The following is a 23,197-nucleotide window of genomic DNA, read 5'->3' on the forward strand; positions in this document are numbered from 1 at the left end:
TCACTTCACATCTGTCAGGATGGCTATCATCAAAAAGAAAAGACATAACAAGTGTTGGTGAGGATGTGGAGGGAAGGGAAACCTTGTGCTTAGTGGGTGGGTTGTAAACTGGTACAGTCACATGGAAGACAGTAAGGAATTCCTGAAAAAAATAAAAACAGAACTACTATATGATCCAGAAATCCCATTTTTAGATACATTTCTAAAGGAAATGAAACCAGGATCTTGAAGAGATACTTGCACTCCTATATTCACTACAGTATTATTCCTAATAGCCAAGGTATAGAAACGAACTAAAGTGTCCATCTACAGATGAATAAAGATGTAGCACATACAAACACCCACAGAGAAATATTTTCAGCCATGAAAAATAGGAAATCCTGCCATTTGTGACAAAGTAGAATCAAAAAAAGCCAAACTCAAAGAAACAGAGAGTTTACGGCAGTTGCCAAGGGTGGTGATGGGAGAAATGGGGAGATGCTGATGAAGGGTACAAACTTCCAGTTATGAGATGAGTAAGTCCTGGGAATCTAAGGTACAGCATGGTAACAACAGTGATTTAACAATACTGTACCATATACCTGAAAAGTTGCTGAGAGTAGATCATAAAGGCTCTTACCACAAAACAAAGTAGTAAATATGTGAGATGATGGAGGTGTTAACTAACCCTATTATGGTAATCACTTTGTAATGTATACTTGTATCAACTCACCATGTTGTACACCTCAAATTTACACAATGTTGCATGTCAATTATATCTCAATGAACCTGGAAAATTTTTAATAAATTTTAGATGGAGAGACAAAAGACTCAGAATAGTCAACACATAATTTTGAGAACAAAATTGGAGAACTGACACTATCCAACTTCAAGACTTACTATAAAGCTACAGTAGTCAAAACAGTATGACACTGGCAGAACAAAAATACAGATCAAAAGAACAAAATAGAGTCCATAAATAGGCCCATATAATTAGCCAATACATCTTTGATAAGGGAGCAAAGACAATACAACGAAGCAAGAAAATCTTTTCAAAAAATGGTACTGGAACAGATGGACATCCATGCGCAAAAAAATGAATCTAAACAAAGACCTGATACCCTTCACAACAATTTATCACACTCCTGGATCGCCTGAGTGGTTCAGCAGGTTAAGCCTCCGACTTCAGCTTGGGTCACGATCTCACAGTTTGTGGGTTCAAGCCCCACGCAGGACTCTGTGCTAACAGCATGAGCCCACTTTGGATTCTCTGTAACTCCCCCCACCCCTCTCCCACTCTTGTGGTCTCTCTCAAAAATTAATAAACTTAAAAATAAATTTATCACAGTCCTACTTAAATGTAAAATCCAAAACTGTAAAACTCCTAGAAGATAACAGAGAAGAAAATCTAAATGACCTTGGGTTTGGAAATGACTTTTTTTTTTTCAAGTTTTACTTATTTATTTTGAGAAAAGAGAGGGGAGGGGGAGAGAGGCAGAGAACAAATCCCAAGCTGGCTCCGTGCTGTGCTGTGAGTGCAAAGCCCCAAGCAGGGCCTGATCTCACAAACCATGAGATCATGACCTGAGCTGAAACCAGGAGTCAGACGCTTAACTGACTGAGCCCCTCAGGTGTCCAATAGCAATGACTTTTTAGATACAACATTAAAGACATAATCTATAAAAGAATTACCAAGCTAGACTTCATTAAAATTAAAAATTTCTTAAAAATTAAATTAAATATTTCTGCCCACAAGACACTGTCAAGACAAGACAAGACACAGAATGGAAGAAAATACTTGCAAAACATACTTGATAACAATGATTATCCACAAAGTACAAAGAACTCTTAAAATTCAACAATAAGAAAACAATCCAATTAAAAATGGACTAAAGACCTTACCACCATCATCAAAGAAGACACACAGAAAATAAGCCTATGAAAATATGTTCCACATCACATTTCACGGGGAATGCAAATTAAAACAAGCTATGACTAAATATTAGAATGGCCAAAATCCAGAACACTGACAACATCAAATGCTGATAAAGATATGGAGCAACTTGAAATTTCATTCATCAATGGTGGGAATGCAAAATGGTACAGCCACTTTTGAACTGAAAACTTATGTACACATAAAAACCTGCACAAAAATGTTTATAGCAACTTTTACCCATAACTTCCAAAACTTGGAAGCAACCAAGACGTCCTTCAGTGGGTGAATGGATAAGTAAAGCAGTACATTCAAACAATGCATTATTCAGAGCTAAAAACAAAGGAGCTATCAAGATAGGAAAGGACATGGAGAAACTTTAAACGCATATTACTGTGTGAAAGAAGCCAATCTGAAGAGGCTATATACCATATGATTCTAACCACTATATGATCTTCTTGAAAAAACAGACCTATGGTGACAGTAAAAAGGATCACTGACTGCCTGGGGTTAGAATAGAGCATGAATAGGTGAAGCACAGAGGATTTTTAAGGCAATGGAACTACTGTGTATGATGCTATAATGGTGGACAGCTGTCATCATGTATTTGTCAAAACCTAGAGAAAGTACAACACCAAGAGTTAACCCTAAACTATGGAAACTAGTAAATTACAGACTCCGGGTGATAATGATGAATCAATGCAGTTTCATCAACTGTAACAAACAAACCATCCTGGTGAGGGATGTTGATAATGCGGGAGGTTATGCATGTGTAGGGGTAGAAAGCATATGGGAAATCTCTGTACCTTCCACTCAGTTTTGCTGTGAACTTAAAACTACTCTAAAGTCGTCTATTTAAAAAAGAAATAAATCCATTTCCGTCAGTATGTTACTTCAAACAGTTTTGGTCCATCAGCAGTATAGCACAGCAACTAAAGTTCAGGCTGTAGAAGAGGTCTCTATAAACTATGACCCTCAGGCTAAATACTTGCTCCTGGGGGCGCCTGGGTGGCTCAGTCGGTTAAGTGTCCAACTTTTGGTTTCGGCTCAGGTCATGATCTCATAGTTTGTGAGTTTGAGCTCCGCGTCAGGCTACGTGCTGACAGTGTGGAGCCTACTTGGGATCCTCTCTCTACCTTTCTGTCCCTCCCCTGCTCACTCTCTCTCTCTCAAAACAAATAAATTTTAAAAAAAATTTTTAATAAATAGATATTTGCTCCTGTTTTTGCGAAGTTTTATTAGAACACAGTCATATCTATTAATTTACACATCTATGTCTTACTACAAAGGCAAAGTTGAATAGTTATGACAGATAATACAGCCTGCAATGCCTAAAATAATTACTATCCTGCCCTTTGCTGAAAACATCCTGCTCTAGAATGAGTGATTCTCAACCCGAGGAGGATAGCAACACCTCCTGATGAGTTTTTTTTTAATCCTGAGGCCTGAACTTGATCATCCTCATTTCCCCCCTTAAAAGATTATAATTTCATGCTTGCTTCGGCAGCACATATACTAAAATCGGAACGATACAGAGATTAGCATGGCCCTGCACAAGGATGACACACAAATTCGTGAAGCATTTCATACTTTTTTTAAGAAAACATGTCATGTAGGTTGTTTAAAAATAAAATGCATTTAAATTAAAAAAAAAGATTATAATTTCATTGGTCTGGGGTAAAGTCATTAGCTATTATTGTGTCAATACAAAAAATGTGTATAAAACAGCAAAATACACAGAACAAAGTCAGGATACCCACTAATATAAAGGAAGGACATTAATACACAGATCACAGAGACCACACAGTACTAATTAATAAATTGGAACCATAGTTTGGCTTTGATCACCATGAAGCCACAAAGATTAAAAAAACAAGATCATTATACGATTTATACTGTTCATGAAGTCAAAACATCTTGGTGGAAGCAAATTTTTTCTAGGACTTCTATCTGTAAAAGTAATGTTTTATTGCAATTCTTCTCAGTGATGTAAATATTTACTCCTCCTCTCACCTTAAGTCATCTCACCTCTTCACTCAAAATCAAAGCAAAACAGGGGCGCCTGGATGGCTCAGCTGGTTGAGGGTGCCACTCGATTTCGGCTAAGGTTGTGATCTCACTTCGTGGGATTGAGGCCCATGAAAGGCTCTGCGCTGGCAGCACAGAGCCTGCCTGGGATTCTCTCTCTCTCTCTCTCTCTCTCTCTCTCTCTCTCTCTCTCTCCCTCTCCCTCTCCCTCTTCCCTCCCCTGCTTGCATGCTCTCTCTCAAAATACATAAACATTTTTTAAAAATCAAAGCAGGGCCACCTGGGTGGCTCAGTCAGTTAAGCAACCAACTTCAGCTCAGGTCATGATCTTGCCGATGCCAAGTTCAAGCCCTGCATTGGGCTCTGTACTGACAGCTCAGAGCCTGGAGCCTGTTTCAGATTCTCTATCTCCCTCTCTCTGCCCCTCCCCCATTCACACTCTGTCTCTCTCTCAAAAATAAATAAGCATTAAAAAATAAAAATAAAAATAAAACCAAGCAAAACAAAACAAAAACCCAGAGAGTACCAGGATTTTCACCACGGTACAGATAGCACCATGCTGCCTTTCTTCCTTTTCTTTTTTGGTGTGTTTGCTTTGGGTGGTTGGGGGCGGGGGGAAGGAGGAACAAGGATGAGTGGAAGAAAAGCACAACTGAACTGGAGATAACTGGCTCTATATTCCACAAGATATTAATAAACACTAACATAATAAATCCACTAATAAAAGCAGTTCATACATAAATGATTTATTTAGACCTATCAATCAATTTTCCTGCATTTACTTACTTATTCATTGGTTTCTGTTGACTATGTCAAAGGTGTCTACACAAAGGAACAGAACACATATCAGGACACAGCAAAAGCACAATTTCATCTTATCAGTATTAAATTTAAAACATAGTTTCTCTTTTCAAATGTGGGAAACACTGAACTGGTTATCTACAGTTTAATGACAGTGGTCTGGCTGTTTTCTGACTGAGATATCATCTCCTCAACTACCCTCCCCTACACATCAGACACCATCAAAATTTTGCAAACTACTTGTAGCTCTCTCAAACATGCCTTGTACACACGCTGTTCCTACTACCTACACCTCTCTTGCCTCCCAACCTCCCCTGCCCCTTAATTCTTTAAACTCATGACTCAGTTAAACTTAGCCTTTATGAGAAGTCTTCCCTAAAACCCCTAAACACTGCACTGTTCCTCAAAAGTCTCTCTCAAAATTTTCTTTTTTAAAGGGACAATTCTCAAACATGTAAGTCCACACATGTTTTGAAAGTGCTTATAAAAAAATTCTAAGTGTCTAAAAATGTCAACATCTATAATACAGAAGATTATGACAGAACATCAAAATTAACATCAGAAGGAAAAATCTGCACCACAACCTCCTGCTATCATTCTATACAGCCAGAGACCTTGGAGTCCCTTTCCTCTCTTTCCTCCCTCTCCTAGCTTCTGCCCACACAGACAGCTAACAGTCAAGCCTTATTCCTATTCTCCAACCCACTGCTCTGTCAATCAATTTAGCTGTGGAGGAGTAAAACCTGGGAAGTGTCTGAACCAACTGTGTACTAACGGTTGAAAAGAGAAGGTCTATAGATTCACTTCTATGACTGCAAATTACCTTCTGTAGGCGTATTCGCTTTATACTGGAGGAGAATGGCTACAGGTAAAAATAAGTCATCTTTGAGTTCTCCCTTTCCCTATCTACCCATATCTCTCCTTAATCAAGGCTTCCTGATGCTTGCATTTATTTCTTCCTTTTCAATCTCAACTGCAGCTATCTCAATTCAAGAAATATTCTTTACATCTGGACAAATACAAGTCCTCTAACTAGTCTTTGTGGCATCCAGTCTGTCTCTTCACTAATCCATCCTGCACCAATGCCAGATGAATCTTCCTCAACTACCTCATCCTTTGGAAGGATACAAAACAAACTTGACAACAGTTTGGAGAAGGAATGAGTAGGAACATGGGTAGAATAAGAAAGGGGATTTATAAGTTTTGCCTTTAATACAACAGTATTATTTGCATCTTTTATAAGAACGTATTCAATATTAAAAAAAAAATACTGCTTGACATTTTTTCTAACCACAAGCAAAATTCTGAGTGATTGCCAAAATTAAAATTGAAAACTCTTCCAAAATAACAATTATTTTCTTCCATACAGAATATTTCCTCATTTAAATTTAAGTACTAAAGATCAATTTTATCGTCTCTAAATTTAAGGCTTCTATTTAATCTATTTAATCTTCTATTACTCAATGATTTTTACATAACTGTATCACATATAATAGACATCACAACATGACATCACAATACTTACCATAGACTTTCATAAAGACAGTAAGTATCTGTTGAATATCAAATAACTATTTGTTGAACTACTTCTAGCACATCCCTATAGCCTCAAACACTCCTTTTTCTAGAAAAGAAAAATAAGTAGTCAAGCCTACCACACTGATTCTAGGCACTAGAGAATTTAGATAATTCACTACCACTTAATACCATCAACTCTAAACTAGCCTTCCCCCAATCTCTTCTTGGGCTCCTTCCAATCCATACACAAGCCTCCTTCCAATCTGTTCTCCACTCTTAACATGAGTAATCGTTTTTAAAAGTAAAAATGATAACATCATCCCATTGCTTAAAACTTTCAATATCTTCTCATCAGCCTCATAAAAAAGACCAACTCGGGGCACCTGGGTGGCTCAGTCAGTTAAGCGTCCAACTTCAGCTCAGGTCATGATCTCACAGTTTGTGAGTTCGAGCCCCGTGTCAGGCTCTGTGCTGACAGCTCAGAGCCTGGAGCCTGCTTCAGATTCTGTGTCTCCCTCTCCCTCTGCCCCTCCCCCTCTAGTGCTCTGTCTCTCTCTGTCTCTCAATAATAAATAAACATTAAAAAATGTTTAAAAAAATAAAATAAATAAAATAAAAATAAAAAAGACCAACTCTTTGCTCACTGTACTCTAAAGCACACACAGGTCTGTATCGTTCAAAATCACTCTGTGCTCGGGGCGCCTGGGTGGCGCAGTCGGTTAAGCGTCCGACTTCAGCCAGGTCACGATCTCGCGGTCCGTGAGTTCGAGCCCCGCGTCTGGCTCGGGGCTGATGGCTCGGAGCCTGGAGCCTGTTTCCGATTCTGTGTCTACCTCTCTCTCTGCCCCTCCCCTGTTCATGCTCTGTCTCTCTCTGTCCCAAAAATAAATAAACGTTGAAAAAAAAATTTAAAAAAAAAAAAAAACAAAACCACTCTGTGCTCACTCACCTTTTGGCACATATATAAAAATATAAATGTGTGTGTGTATATATATATGTATGTGTATATATATATATATATATACACATATATACATACATATATATATATATATATTTCTGTTCCCTCTGGTAAGCACATTTTTCCTTCTCTCAAAACTTTTTGGCTAACATTCACTCACTCTTTAGATCTCAACTCTAACATTATTTCTTTGATACACCAGGCTGAGTGGGAGCATCTTTTTATCATTTTAAAATTAGTATTTCATACTCTTTCATAAAAATCATATAATTTGAACAAGTTCCTATTACATACATATTCCAAAATTTTTAGCATTGTTGAAATTTGAAGAAAACAGATATATGAAACTTTTTTAAGTATTTCAAAATTAATGCTACTGAGAGGTAAAATAAACAAATAAGACCCAGAATATAAAAACTATCCAAATAATTAACATGGTATATGCTAAGAGAATTCCTACATAAGGAACTTTAAGTTTTTTATGAGGTATTACTCAAGCTACTTTAGTCAGAGATGCCCAATATATATGTAGTGCTATACAGTCATACCTAAAATTCAGATGCCCATTATTACCACAGAAGGAAGACATTAAGTCTATTATACTAAACCAATCATCTATACCAAGTTTCTCGAAATGTGGTCTGCAGACCTCTGAAAGTACCTAAAACTCTTTCAGGAGGTTCACAAGGTCAAAAGTATTTTCACGATACTAACACTATTTGCCTTCTTTTCTGTGTTTACATTTGCAATGATGGTGAAAAAGCAAAGGTGAGAAACCACGAGCCTCCTAGCATGAATCACGTCAGTTTCACCAACTCTACTAACAGCTGTTGTGCTCTATACTGCAAACGGGGGAGGGGCGGGGGGGACTTCATTTAAAAATGTTCTTGAAGAAATAGGAAAAAACACTAATTTTATTAAATCTTGATCCTTAAGATGACTTTTATGTGACAAAATGGAAGTAAACAAAAAATACTTCTACTGCATTCTAAGTATGATGGTTACCTTTAGGAAAAAGTACTCATGGAATTTATCTTTACGCTGAAAAAAGCCACTTTTCAGTGGAACTTCAAAAAACGACTTTAAAAACAAGCTCGCTGCTACTTCAAAAAACAACTGACAGACTATGATTAAGATAAGCCTATCACCTCAAGGAAAATAATTGTTAATATCTGTTGCCAATGCAAAATTCAAGCTCTCAAGCAAAAATTATAATTGTTGAAAATCTGTATCCATCAACCTGAGCTTGAAAGCTTTTCACTACTTTTCCAAATGACCTATGCAACAATTTCTAATGTAATGGAGTATAAAATGTTCACTGATAATGGTTTCAGAGTCCACACTGCAACCAACCTTTAAGAAACTATTATGCAACGAGTTTTCATGAAGTACAAAGAAAAATTATCCACAATTATATAATCAAAATACTCCTCCCAAATCCAACTCCTCCTTCCAACTACACAAGTGCATGAAGATAGATTTTCTCATACACTTCAACCAAAATAAAATAACAGGTTGAATGCAGAAATAGATGAAAATTTAGCTATTAGCCAGTCACTAAACAGATTTGCAACAATGTAAAAACAGTGCCATTCTTCCCATTAAACATTTTTTTGTTTTGTTTTGGAAGACTATCATTTTTCAAAAAATATACCATTTACATTAGCAGCAACAAATCCATTACATCTTATGTTTACAGAATTAATAACATGCTTTAAACTTTATCTAATTATTAATGCAGTAAATATTGAAAGATATAACCCACCAAAAAAAAAAAAAAAGTTCTCTGAGGTCTTCAATACTTGAAGAGTTAAAGGAGTCCTGAGACCATACGTTTCACTACTATGGATCAGCAGAAAACTGCTCAAGAGATAAAGATTCTAACATATCCTCACCTACATTTCCTCTCTCAATAAGACTTGGAAAAAACTGATTTTAACAAAAAGGTTTTAAGAATGTTTAAGGGGAATCATAGTTCATAACAACTGGAATTGAATCATTTCCTGAAAAACCTATGTATTAAAGTTTCTTGACAGCGTAATTATAACAAAGTAAACATTTAAACATCTGCTAACAAGGAAATGGAAGGAACAGGTGTAAGTAAATCAGAAATCTTTTTTTTTTTTTTTTTTTTTTTTTGGAAAAAAACTGAAGAACTCAGAAAAACTAATGAAAAGCACCAAACTGTAGGGCTAGAAATCACACACAGAGGAACAAATTTTACTAAAACCAATTAAAATTGTCAATCTGGGGATTAAGGAGTGTACTTACGATGGGCACCAGGTGATGCATGGAATTACTGAATCACTATATTGTACACCTAAAACTACTTTAACACTGTATATTAACTAGAATTAAAATTAAAACTTTAAAAAAATTTTTAAGTAAAAATAAAGAGTTGTCACTCTGGACACTGCGTACTTCAAACTGGTCCTTTTACAGAAGATAAAAGAGAGTTAAAGGCTGGTGACAATACAACTAATTCAGATGACTCTTTTACACTTTATGTAAACTTCTAAGAACTTATGTGCCAGGTATTGAGCAGGCTCTAGAAATACAGAAATAAACAAGACAAACCTGGTCCTGCCGTCTCGGAGACTGGCATCAAGTGTCAAACAGGTGTAATGAGTGTTACAGAGGAAATACATAGGATTCTATGGGAGCATCTAACAGGGTATAAAATGACCTGGAGGGACAGGGAAGAGGTCTCTAAGGCAGTAATCTCCTTATAACTGTCATCTACCAACATCCACATCACTGGAGGGACTCTAACACCTAGCTCACTAATTCATCACTATTCCTATTCTTATTCTTAGTGATGTCAACATAACACTCAGATAATCCACCAAAAACCCTTGCCTCTCACTTGACCTCCTCAACTGAAACAATTTTTTCTTCCATTTTTTCTTCATCACAGTCAAAACTCCCATGGTCATCACTAGTAATTACACCAATTTCAAAAATCCCACATTCTAAACACACATCTCTACAGTTTACTTACTCTAGGATCTCAATTTCAACTTCCTTTCACACCAGAGGATTTCATACCCATTAATTTGCGCATTTTTCACTATCCACGACCCAACCAAGATGTGCTGTTAAGTATAAAATATGTCAGATTCCAAAGACTTAGTACAAAAAAAAAAAAAAGTAAAATATCCCTTTAATTAACTATGCTGGTTGTTTATTATAATAATTCTATTTTGGATGCACTGGGTTATCAAAACCAATTTCAAACTGTTTCTTCATAGTTTTTCTAATGTGGCTATTAGAAAATTTTTAAATCACGTATGTCCCTCACATTGTATTTCTGTGCTAATCTCTTCTGTGATGACTCCTAAATGTTGATCTCCAAACTCTGACTCTTTCCTAAGCTCCAGAATGACCATCTGGCCTATTTGGTTGTCTAATTAGTGTCTCATACTTAACAACCAGAACTCTTGATATACTCCCACACGTGTCCTATGATCTACTGGCATACTTAGAAAAAAAATTTAAACTAGGAGTCATCCTTAGATTCCTTTCTTTTTTTTTTAATTTTTTTATTACATTTATTTTTGAGACAGAGAGAGACAGAGCATGAACAGGGGAGGGTCAGAGAGAGGGAGACACAGAATCTGAAGCAGCCTCCAGGCTCTGAGCAAGCGTTCAGCCCAGAGCCCAACGCAGGACTCCAACCCACAAACCGTAAGATCATGACCTGAGCCAAAGTTGGACACTTAACCGACTGAGCCACCCAGGCACCCCAGATTCCTCTCTTTCCCTCACACCCCACATCCAATCCACCAGTAAGTCCTGTTCGGCTCTGCCTTAAAAGTATCCAAGCTGTTTGGGGCGCCAGGATGGCTCAGTCGGTTAAGCTTCTGACTCTTGATTTCAGCTCAGGTCATGATCTCAACGGTTCGTAAGTCTGAGCCCGCATCAAGCTCCTGCTTGGGATTTTCTCTCTCTCACTCTCTCTCTGCCCCTTCCCTGCTTGCACACGCTCTCTCTTGCTCTCTCAAAATAAATAAACTTTTTTTTTTTTTTTAATATATCCAAGCTCTCCCCTCAATTCCCACCCCACCACTAAAGTACAAGCAATTCTCACTTCCTGCCTGGACTACAACAATACCCTCCCTGCTGTCTGATTCTGCTCTTGCATTCCCTTCAGTACATTTTACACTCAGTAGCCTGATTCGTTTAAAAAGTAAATCAAGGGGCGCCTGGGTGGCTTGGTTGGGTTAAGCATCCAACTTTGGCTCAGGTCATGACTTCATGGTTTGTGAGTTACAGCCCTGCATCGACTGTGTGATGCTTCAGATCTTCTGTCTCCCTCTCTCTCTGCCCCTTCCCTGCTAGAGCTCTTACTTAAAACTTAATAAACATTAAAAAAAAAAAAAGTAAATCAAGTACTCTAATGATAACCCATCACTTAGAATAAAACCAAACCTCTTTTCAAGGCTTTCAACACCCTATATCCTGACAATCTCTCTGACCTTTCTCCTACCAGTTTCCTTCTCCCTAACTACCCCCTAGCCACATTACCCTTAGAAAGATTTTTCCTTTTCCTCAGATCTTCACATGGAAGATGCCATATCTACCCTCCAGGTCTCAGCTCCAATATCACCCTCACCTTCTAACTTCCTTAAAGAAGTCCTTCTTTCCAATTCAAATTTTTTGTGTCTTGTCACCCCATTTGTCTTTTTTTTTTTTTTCTTTTTCTAGCCAGGTCAGAGTAATATTGGGTTTATTTGCTTTGTTGCATTTAAAATTTTTTTTTAATATAGTTGACATACTGTGTTAGTTTCAAGTATACAACACAGTGATTCAAGTCTATACATCATGCTATGTTCACCACAGGTGTAGCCACCATCTGTCACCATACAGTGCTATTACAGTTTCATTGACTATATTTCCTATGCTGTGCCTTTTATTCCCATGACTTATTAATCCCATAACTGGAAATCTGTATCTCCCACTCCCCTTCATCCATTTTGCCTACCCCCTCTTCCCTCTGACAACCATGGTTTGTTCTATGTGTTTTTAAGTCTGATGTCACTTTTTGTTCATTCATTTTAGTTTTTTAGATTCCACATATGAGCTAAATCCTATGGTATTTGTCCTTTTTGGTCCAAATTATTTCACTTAGCATCACACCCTCTAGGTCCATCCACGTTGCCGCAAATGGCAAATTCTCACCCTCTCTCATGGCTGAGTCATATTCCATTGTACACACATACCACATCTTCCTTATGCACGTGTCTATTGATGGACACTTAAGTTGCTTCTGTATCTTGGTTGTTGTAAATAATGCTAAAATAAACACAGGAGTGCATATATCATTTCAAATTTGCTACCCAGTAGTGAAATTATTGGATCACGTGGTATTTATATTTTAAATTTTTTGAGGAACCTCCATAACTGTTTTCCACAGTGGCTGTACCAATTTACATTCCCACCAACAGTGCACAGGGTTCCTTCTTCTCCGTATCCTCACCAACATTTGTTATTTTTTTTTGTGTTTTGTGATTTAAACCATTCTGACGGGTATAAGGTGATTATCTCATTGTGATTATCTCATTTTGATTTGCATTTCCCTGATGATTAGTAACGTTGAGCATCTTTTCATGTGTCTGCTGGCCATCTATCATTATGCCTTCTTTGGGAAAATACCTATTCAGGTCCTCTGCCAATTTTTTACATCACTTTGTTTGTTTTCCCATTTAATTTTCCAAACAACACTCTTTGTTATCTGAAACAGTCTTATTTTTTGGTGTTTACTGTCTGTCTCATCTCTCTAATGAAAACTTCGTAAGGGTAGATAACTTGCTTTACTCACTATAGTATCTCTGGGACCTAAGAATATACCTGACACATAGTAGGTATGCGAAGGATTTTCATCAAGTGAAGAATGAATGAATAAATACAGTAATTTTTTCTGAACTACAAGACCTGACAAATGATAGTATTCAGACTGAGAAGAACTGGTTTTCTAGTCAAAGAGAATGACATTAGGGGCGCCTCAGTGGCTCAGTGGCTCAGTTGGTTGAGCATCGACTCTTGATTTTGGCTCAGGTCATGATCCAAGGATTGTAGGATCGAGCCCTGTGCTGAGCATGGAGCCTGCTTGAGATTCTCTCTCTCTCCCCCTCTGCCTCTCCCTCACCTGTGCTCTTTCTCTCTCGAAAACTAAGAAAAAAGAAAACAGAGAGAGAATGACATTTGCAAAGGCAGAAAAGAATAAAATTTCAAAACCTGAAAACCAAATATGACTGGTAAGATGAGGGCAATGGGATGAATGCAGCAAGACTAGAAAGATGGGAGCTATGCTATTATACAGGGGCCTCTTAAGTCTTATTGTGAGATTGTATACTTATAGGGAATCACTGAAAGATTTTTAAGCAGGGAGTGACAGGTTCCACGTCCTCTCTTTCCCTGTGCCCATCTCCTCTGCTTACGCTGTCTAAAAGAAAAAAGGGGAAAAAAATAATATAAAGACAATTAGAAGCCACAGCAGTTGTCTAAGCTTTACCCTGGGGTGGTAGAGATGGAATAGGCAAATTGAAGAGATACTTAAGAAGAATCAACAGGACCGGTTACAGATGAATTGGGAGGAGGGGACAAAGAGGAATAATGGAGTCAAGAATGATGCCTAGGTTCTAGGGGAGCCTGGGTGGCAGCTGAGCATCCAACTCTTGGTTTTGGCTCAGGTCATGATCCCAGAGTCATGGGATGGGGCCCTATATGAAGCCTGCTTAGGATTCTCTCTCCACCCCCCCCCCCCCCCGCCACTCTCTCTAAAAATAAAACTAAACTAAAATAAATGATGCCTACGTTTCTAATAAATGAGTGAGTAGACAGTAGTAGATTGGGGAAAGGTAAGGAATTCATTTTCTAGCACGTTAAGTCTGAAGCACATGGGATTCAAACAAGCAGAGATATCAACTAGGCAATTAGATATACGGATCTAAACTTCAGTGGAACATAGATCATTCAGATGGGAATAAATAAAACAGCCTAAAGTGGTATGTATATAAAGGAGCTCACACAAAGTCACTTTGATACTTAAAGGTTGGGTGGGGAGTTGGACAAAATGGTTGAAAAGGAGTAGGAGCTATAGGCTTCCAGTTATGGAATGAATGTCACAGGAATAAAAGGTACAGCATAGGGAATATAGTCAATGATATTTTAATGGCATTATATGGTGACAGATGGTAGCTATACTTGTACTTAGCATAGCATAATGTATAGACTCCTTTCTAATCATTACATCATACACCTGAAGCTAATTTAACATTGTGTATCAACTATACTCCAATTAAAAAAAAAAGAACACCCAGTACCTTAAAAAATATATTAAAATTTAATTTAAGTAAATACTTAAAGGAGAACAAGGGGCCAGAGACTAACAGGAAAAGTAGGAAAGAATATCAAAAATAGGAAAGAAAGCCAAAGGATTAGCTTTTCAAAATAAAAAAGTCACTTGTATAAAATGATGCTGAGAAGACAAGCAAAATGAGAAATAACCAGTGTTCAATGAATTTTGTGGCATGTAGGTTGCTGAACATAATTTCAGTGGAGCAGTGAAGACAACAAAGCAAAACATGTTAAAGAGTGAATGCAAAGTGAGGAATGGAGGAAGGTGTAGAAAACAGTTTAATAAAACTCTAAGCAACATAAAATGAGACCAATTACTACATGGATCTATGAAGTCTAAGTATAATTTTCTCATACAGGAGAGACTTAAGATGTTTTGATTCCAACTGCACAAATTCAGTAAAGAGAAGGAAAGATAGAAGAGTGTAAATTTTCTGAAAAAGAGAGAATGGGACTCAGAGCAAAGATAAGGATGGACTTTAGCAAGAAGGCAGGACAACTCTCCTTCATTACAGTATGAAGGAAATAAAATAGGATGGGTAAGGATGCTAGTAGGCTTGGAGATACAGTGGTAAGAAATGATATGTTTTCTATAATGAGGACTACTTTCTCTATGGAATAAAAGATGAGAAAGGAAAGAGATTTTAAAAGGGAAGAGAAAATTTAAAACCATTTACAGTGAGTGGAAGAATATACTGATGTGAAAAATATAGGGGGATTGCTGGGTTTTAAGGGCCCACTTTTGAGTAGTATCCGTAATTTTAAATTTTTTTTTTTCAACGTTTATTTATTTTTGGGACAGAGAGAGACAGAGCATGAACGGGGGAGGGGCAGAGAGAGAGGGAGACACAGAATCGGAAACAGGCTCCAGGCTCTGAGCCATCAGCCCAGAGCCCGACGCGGGGCTCGAACTCCCGGACCGCGAGATCGTGACCTGGCTGAAGTCGGACGCTTAACCGACTGCGCCACCCAGGCGCCCCAGTATCCGTAATTTTAAAATGGAACTCATAATCCCTTTCCATCACATTGCTTTCTTTTTTTTTAATTTTTTTTTCAACGTTTTTATTTATTTTTGGGACAGAGAGAGACAGACCATGAACAGGGGAGGGGCAGAGAGAGAGGGAGACACAGAATCGGAAACAGGCTCCAGGCTCCGAGCCATCAGCCCAGAGCCTGACGCGGGGCTCGAACTCACGGACCGCGAGATCGTGACCTGGCTGAAGTCGGACGCTTAACCGACTGCGCCACCCAGGCGTCCCCACATTGCTTTTTAAAATAAGTATTCATTGGGGTGCCTGGGTGGCTCAGTCGGTTGAGCGTCCAACTCTTGATTTTGGCTTAGATCATGATCTCACAGTTCATGAGATTGAGCCCCACGTCGGGGTTCTCTGCTTAGGATTCTCTCCTCTCTCTGCCTCTGCCCCACTTGCATGCATGCACATTCATTTCTCTCTCTCTCTCTCTCTCCCCCTTGAAATAAATGAATAAACATTTAAAAAATAATAATATACACTTTCATTAGTACGGTATTTTTGTTCCCTTTAAGTTTCAAGGAGATAAAAAAATAAAAATTTGCTCTAATTAAAAGCAGCTGAGACTATCCAGACGCACATCTTGCATACTATGTTTCATTTAAGCTCAGTAGGAATTGATGTTTGATTTAATAATTACATAATCTCACAGAACTTTCAGAATTTTTGTTTTTAAAATGACTGAAATATTTTCTGCCTTGGCAATAAACAATATAAATTTACCAACTATACAGAATAAACTTTAGATACATTTTTTTAAAGGCTGTACAGAGGGGCGCATGGGTGGCTCAGTTGGGTTGGATGTCTGACTCTTGATTTCGGTTTTGGTCATAATCTCAGGGTCGTGGAATCAAGCCCCATGTTGGACCCTGCACTGGTCCTGGAGGCTGTTTACTATTCTCTCTCTCACTCTCCCTCTGCCCCAACCTCCCCCCACGCACACACTCTCTCTCTAAAAAATAAAGCAAATTAAAAACAATTAAAGGCTGTGCACAGAAGTGATTTTAAGATTTTATTTTTAAGTAATCTCTATACCCAACATGGGATTCAAACTCACAACCTTGAGATCAAGAGTCATAGGCTCCACCAACTTGTAACTAAGCCATATATGTTTCTAAAAAGTTTAAAATTGCACAATTACCATATTTAATATAACTTTAGTAATCAGGGGGAAATTAAGATGATATAGAAGTGAAAAATTAGGCTCTCAGCCTTAATTTCTATCAATTTACACTGAAATTCTCAGTATATGTTGATGCCTGGAATTGCCTCATTATACCACAATATAATGGTACTACAGTGCAAATTTATATAGTTATATATTTCACAACAAAAACATTATGAACCACTCCTAAGTATGTGTGTGTGTGTGTATGCAAAAATTGAAGAGGCACTCAAACAAGTACCATACATGAATATTCATAGCAATATCATTCACAATAGCCAAAAGTTAAAAACAACTCAAATGTCCATCAATAGATGAATGGATAAACAAAATGTGGTATATACAGAATATTACTTGGCCATAAAAAGGGATGGGATTAAGTACTAATACATGCTGTAAAATGAATGAACCTCAAAAATACTATGCTTGGGGCACCTGGGTGGGTCAATCAGTTAAGCATCTGTTGATTTCCACTCAGGTCATGATCTCATGGTTGTGGGATCGAGTCCCACGTTGGGCTCCTTGCTGAATGTGGAGTCGGCTTGGGATTCTCCCTTTCCTTCTCTCTCTGCTCCTCCCCTACTCATGCTCCCGTGAGCACACGCAGGCTCTCTCAAAATAAATGAGTATTTTAAGAATAGGGGGGCACGGGTGGCTCAGTTGGTTAACCATCTGAATTCAGCTCAGGTCATGATCTTGTGGTTCACAGGTTTAAGCCCAGCATGAGGCTCTGTGCTGACAGCTCAGAGCCTGGAGCCTCCTTCGGATTCTGTGTCTCCCTCACTCTCTGCCCCTCCCCCACTTGTACTCTGTGTGTGTCTCTCTCTCTCTCTCTAAAAATTAATAAAATGTTTTAAAAGTTTTTTTAATATTTTAAATATATACTATGTTTAATATAAGTGAATGAAGCCAGAAACAAAAGGCCATATATTGCATAATTCCACTTATATGAACTATATAGACTAGGTAAATTCAAAGAGACAGCAAATTGGTGGATGTCAGGTATTAGGTGGGTAGGGATAGAGACAAACTGTTTAATGAGTACAGGGTTACTTTGAGGGGTGATGAAAACGTTTTGGAACTAGATCAAAGTAATGAATGCACAACACTGTGAATGTACTAAACACTACTGAACTGTATACTTTAAAATGATTGGTTTTCGGGGCCCCTGGGTGGCTCAGTTCGTTAGGCATCTGACTTCAGCTCATGATCTCAGTTTGTGAGTTTGAGCCCCCATCTGGCTCTGTGTTGACAGCTCAGAGCCTGGAGCCTGCTTTGGATTCAATGTCTCCCTCTCTCTCTCTGCCCTCCCCCACGTACTCTCTCTTTCTCTCTCGAAAATAAACATTAAAAAAAATTTTTTTTAATACATAAATAAAATGGTTAGTTTTCTATTATATGGATTATACCTCAATAAAATGTTCTTGCTTGGGAGCTCCCCTCTACTTGTTATGTGGGATGATCCTTGATTTATGAATTGCTTAATAAAGCCAATTAAATTCTCAAAAAAGAAAAAAATCCATCATGAAGCAAATAATATAGCTGTATCTAATTAACTTACGGCAGGAATCACTAACAAAATTAGCTATAAATTAAAAATATATTAACTATAAAAATATCTATGTTGGGGTGCCTGGGTGGCTCAGTCGGTTGAGCGTCCGGCTTCAGCTAAGGTCATGATCTCACAGTTTGTGGGTTCGAGCCCCGCATCAGGCTCTGTGCTGACAGCTTAGAGCCTGGAGCCTACTTCAAATTCTGTGTCTCCCTCTCTCTCTGCTCCTCCCCAGCTCATGTGTGTGTCTCTCTCTCCTTCAAAAATAAAGAAACATTAAAAAAAAATTTTTTTTAATTATATATATATATACACACACACACACACACACACACACACACACATACATTAGCTATCTTAAAACCCTCTACTCCTTTCTGTCACCAATAAATTTTAATAACTGACATTATCTTTTTTCTCCACATATAAAAGTTATGCAATGGATTTAATAATAAGCCTTTATCTTCTAGGGGTACATATACTAAAATATTTATGGATGAAATGATATGCAAAAGATAGGCTTTAAAATAATGGTAGGGAAATTTAAGAGGAACACAGATGAAAGGAGACTGGCCATGAGTTAGTAATTGTTAAGGGTGGGTGATGAACATAGGAGGATTTATAATACTATTCTCTCCATTTTTTTAGTATGTTTGAAATTTTCCATAATGAATTTTTAATTACTGTGTTATTAGTAAAATAAGACTTAAAATTAATTTACACTTTAAGCTATATTTGAAATAGCCCTACCAATATTCTTTAACCAACATAAATCACAATTCTGCCAACATTTGCTCAAGTTGCTAAAACATAGATACATATCAAAAAATTACAATCTATCTGATAACAAATACACATTATCTTCCTTAGGATGTTTTGTTTTGCTTTCAGATTTTCTTCACAAACATCAGTTCACTACAAACCATTTCCAAGAAAATTTCATTTTGTATATAGAGAAAATTAGTAGATCCAAGGTTAACGTATCTATTTCAGTTGACACAGAGCAATGACCCTTGAAAACTTCAAGTCTCCTTTCTAAGGAATTAATGTTTACTGTTAACATGATCAGATCAGTTATTTCCTTTAAAAATAAAATCCAGGGGGGGAGGGGGGATGGTCTAAATGGGTAAGGGGCATTAAGGAATCTACTCCTGAAATCATTGTTGCACTATATGCTAACTAATTTGGATGTAAATTTAAAAAATAAAATTAAAATAAATAAAATATAAAATAAAATCCAGGGGCTCTTGCCTGGCTCAGTCCACAGAGCATGCTACTCTTGATCTCATGGTCATGAGTTTGAGCTCCATGTTGGGTGTAGAGACTATAAACAAACAAATTTTAACGGCTTTTAATTATTTTAATTAAAAAAAAATATTTCTTTTGAGAGAGCGAGAGAGCATGCACACAAGGGAGGAGAGACGGGCAGAAAGAGGAGAGAGAGAAAGAGAGAGAATCTTAAGCAGACTCCATGCTCAGTGCAGAGCCCTACTCAGGGCTCAAACCCATGACCCTGGGATCACAACCTGAGCTGAAATCAAGAATCGGACATTCAACCGAGCCACCCAAGCACCCCGATAAATAAACTATAAATACACAGAAATAAAACCCAATAATTGCTATTTTCCAAATATCTTCTCAATGCTGTCATTTTTTCAAAATCCCTTATTTTGTAGTATAGGGTCTTACTAAACATTAAGGACTAAAAAGTTTCTGGTTCTGGGGTTTGACTACTATTTCTTCTAAAATCAAACCATAATTTCAATGGAGATCACGACCAACACAAAGACATTAGAAAAAATATACAGCTCCCCACAAATTCAAACTTTTTAAATTTATTTTTTTTTAGTAGTCTCTACACTCAATGTAGGGCTTAAACCCACAACTCCGAGATGAAGACTAACATCATGAGTCACATGCTCTTCCAAATGAGCCAGCCCTGCACCCCTCAAACTTTTTTAATGCCCTTAAATTAGCATTTAACTACTATTTTAACCTTACTTTTCATACCAACATGAAATTTTTATGGAATTACATCTACATAAACTCCTAATGTTTGATTCAACCTCTTCCCCCAATTTTAGTGCTCTTCCTTTCTGGCTAATATATTTCCTGTCTGTTAACTCACAAATGTCGTAGGACAAAATTCCTAGGACAAATTTCACTCAAGATAAATAGGGTTTATCTAAACAACAACAACCCCTGATCAGACCCCCATATGCCCAAATACCTTTCTTCTACTACAAGGAGTAATAGCATTCTTTGGCTATCAGAACCAACCAGAGGAAGCAGAAGCACACAGGAGGAATTAGAAAAGTACCCTCATCCTAAGGGATTATTTTAACAATTTTCTAAAAAACCATGTCCAAAAGACATAACCATGGTAAAACTCAGGATTCTAAACAGAACAGGTCTAGATCAAAGCACCACAGGTAAAGTTCTTATTAGCATTAAAGTTACAAAAGGAAAAAGGAGAGAGGACACTTGTTTTAATACAAACCTTTTTTTTTTTTTTAAAGTAGGCTCCACACCCAGCACAGAGCCCATCACAGGGGTTGAATTCATGACTCTAAGAACAATACCTGAGCTGAGATCGAGTCAGAAACTCAACTGACTAAGCCACCCAGACGCCACTAATACAAACTTTTAAATATCGCACAGCCATAAAAAATAGTCCATATTCTTGAGAGTATTAATTAAAAACTGATATAATATTCTATCTTTATGACTGGACTTTCCTAAGACCTAATACAGAAGGTCAGATCCTGTTTCATAGCAGCATTAATAAACATGTTGTAAAAAAATTTTTTTAATAAATAAATAAACATGTTGTGGCATGATATAGCTCAATCTAACAATTAACTGAGGATCTTGCACAAAATTATGAAAAGCCCTGTTCTGTTTTACTTTAAATATAAATGTCCTAAAATCAGTTTCACATGTACATCATTCAATATTTGTATATACTGCGAAATGATCACCACAATAAATCTAGGCAACATCCATCACCACAAGCTGTAATTTTTTTTCTTGTGGTGAGAATTTTTAAGAGCTATTCTCTCAGCAACTTTCAAATGCAAAATACTGTATTATCAACTACAGTCACCACACTGTACGCTATTACTAAAACCCTGTTTAATTCATTTAGATTTCCAACCTGTATCTCTAATGTTGCTAGCCATTGCTGTACTCAAAATGCAAAGTGAAGTTCTAAGAATTCTACCATTTCCAATCAATCCTAATCTCAATCTCCTGAAACTAGTTTGTGTGTAAATCATTAAAAACCACAATCTTTCAAGACTTGTTTGTTAATTTCTACTAATTATTCTACAAATTTTCTTATCACAATTGCAAAGCTGAACCAGAATTTAAATAACAGGCAAGGATGCATAGAAAGGAAAAGGACCCACTAAGCTCAATGAAAAGCGAGCCTATGATTCCTATAATTCAACACTTCAAGTGTCAAAGCTACCATCCTTTGGTGATGAAATCAAGCCTCCAAATTATTAACACACCTGTTCTTATATTTGCAACGTGGAGCTCAAAAGAAACAATGGAAAATAGTTGTTAGGTTCCTAGTTTGCCCAACAAGAGTCTATTTATCCCATGACATCTCTGAATTAGTCTCTGAGTTCTAGACTCACTCAAGTCTAGAGACAGTGTGATATGGAAAGAACCTAGCCTATGAAGTCTCTCAGAGTTAGGCAGAAACCCTGACAGCCAATTACTAACTGTATGATCAAACAAAACTCACTTAACTTTCCTGACTCCTAATTTCCTCGTCTATAAGAGAATACTGCCTATCATGGAGAGCTTTTATAAGGATTAAAGATAATACAAATCAGGGTACTAGGGTGGTTCAGTAGGTTAAGCGTCCGACTCATGGTTTCCACTCAGGTCATGATCTCACAGTTCGTGAGTTTGAGCTCCGCATCAGGCTCCATGCTGACAGTGAGGAACCTGCTGGAGATTCTTTTCTCTCTCTCTTTCTCTCTCTCTCTCTCTCTCTCTCTCTCTGCCCCGCTCATGTACTCACTCTCTCAAAATAAATAAACTTTTAAAATAATTAAAAATTTTTTTAAAAAAGATAATATAAATCAACCAGTAAAGGCTGTGACACAATAGGTACTCAATAAATAGAAACAATTATATTACCCTCTTCACACCAGCTTTTTATCCTCTCTGCTGAGGTAAGCACCCCATTCAGTCAGTATTCATTAAAAGGAACTAGGATACAGAATCAGAAAATCTGGGTTTGATTCCAGACACTATGTAACACAAGAACAGAACTTTAGGCTAGGTATTTGATTCTGAACTGCAGATTGATCATCTGTTTGAGAAAGAAAGAAAGAATCATAGAATTATTGCAACTGACATTATTTTTAAACTAGCATACAGTGTGCAGTATCAGAAATGTTAGCTTTTACCTACTCCAAAGTATTCCTGCTCAAAAATTACCTGCCTTCCAAGATCAAATGTGCATGAGCAATGAGCATAAGTTAACCTCATGTGGAAAGGAAAACAAGGTAAAAACTAAGTAGCTCACTAATCATATCCCCTTCATACTCAACAGAGTTTAGAATATACTTGTTAATCCAAATGTAGCTCTTGTTGGGGGAATTCCAGGCAGAAAAATTAAATTAACAAATTAAGTTGTATGGAAGACTTTTACGGCCTTACCCAATCTAGCAATCTGCATGCCGAGAAACCTTAAGCAGCTTCTACTCCTTTTCACTTAGCTTATTACCTTCCTATTCCCCCTAATAGTGCCCATGACAAAGGCAATACGGACCCTAACACAGAGCAAAGGGAAATGGCCAGATGAATTAAGTGTGTTCAAGTTGACGAGCGACTGTCCTTGACACAACCC

At 37.4% G+C, this 23,197-nt stretch overlaps 1 protein-coding gene and 1 non-coding gene across 17 annotated transcripts in view; one reads left to right on the forward strand and one right to left on the reverse strand.

Annotated features, from left to right (window-relative positions):
• The window catches only part of ABI1 (abl interactor 1), a 147,683-nt gene that overhangs the window by 103,133 nt on the left and 21,353 nt on the right, over window positions 1-23,197 (reverse strand). The window lies entirely within an intron of this gene.
• On the forward strand, window positions 3,404-3,506 carry LOC122474113. Its single transcript, XR_006294805.1, has one exon. It is a non-coding gene; the product is annotated as a U6 spliceosomal RNA (small nuclear RNA).

This window comes from Prionailurus bengalensis, chromosome B4 (genome assembly GCF_016509475.1).
Source record: "Prionailurus bengalensis isolate Pbe53 chromosome B4, Fcat_Pben_1.1_paternal_pri, whole genome shotgun sequence".
NCBI lineage: Eukaryota > Metazoa > Chordata > Mammalia > Carnivora > Felidae > Prionailurus > Prionailurus bengalensis.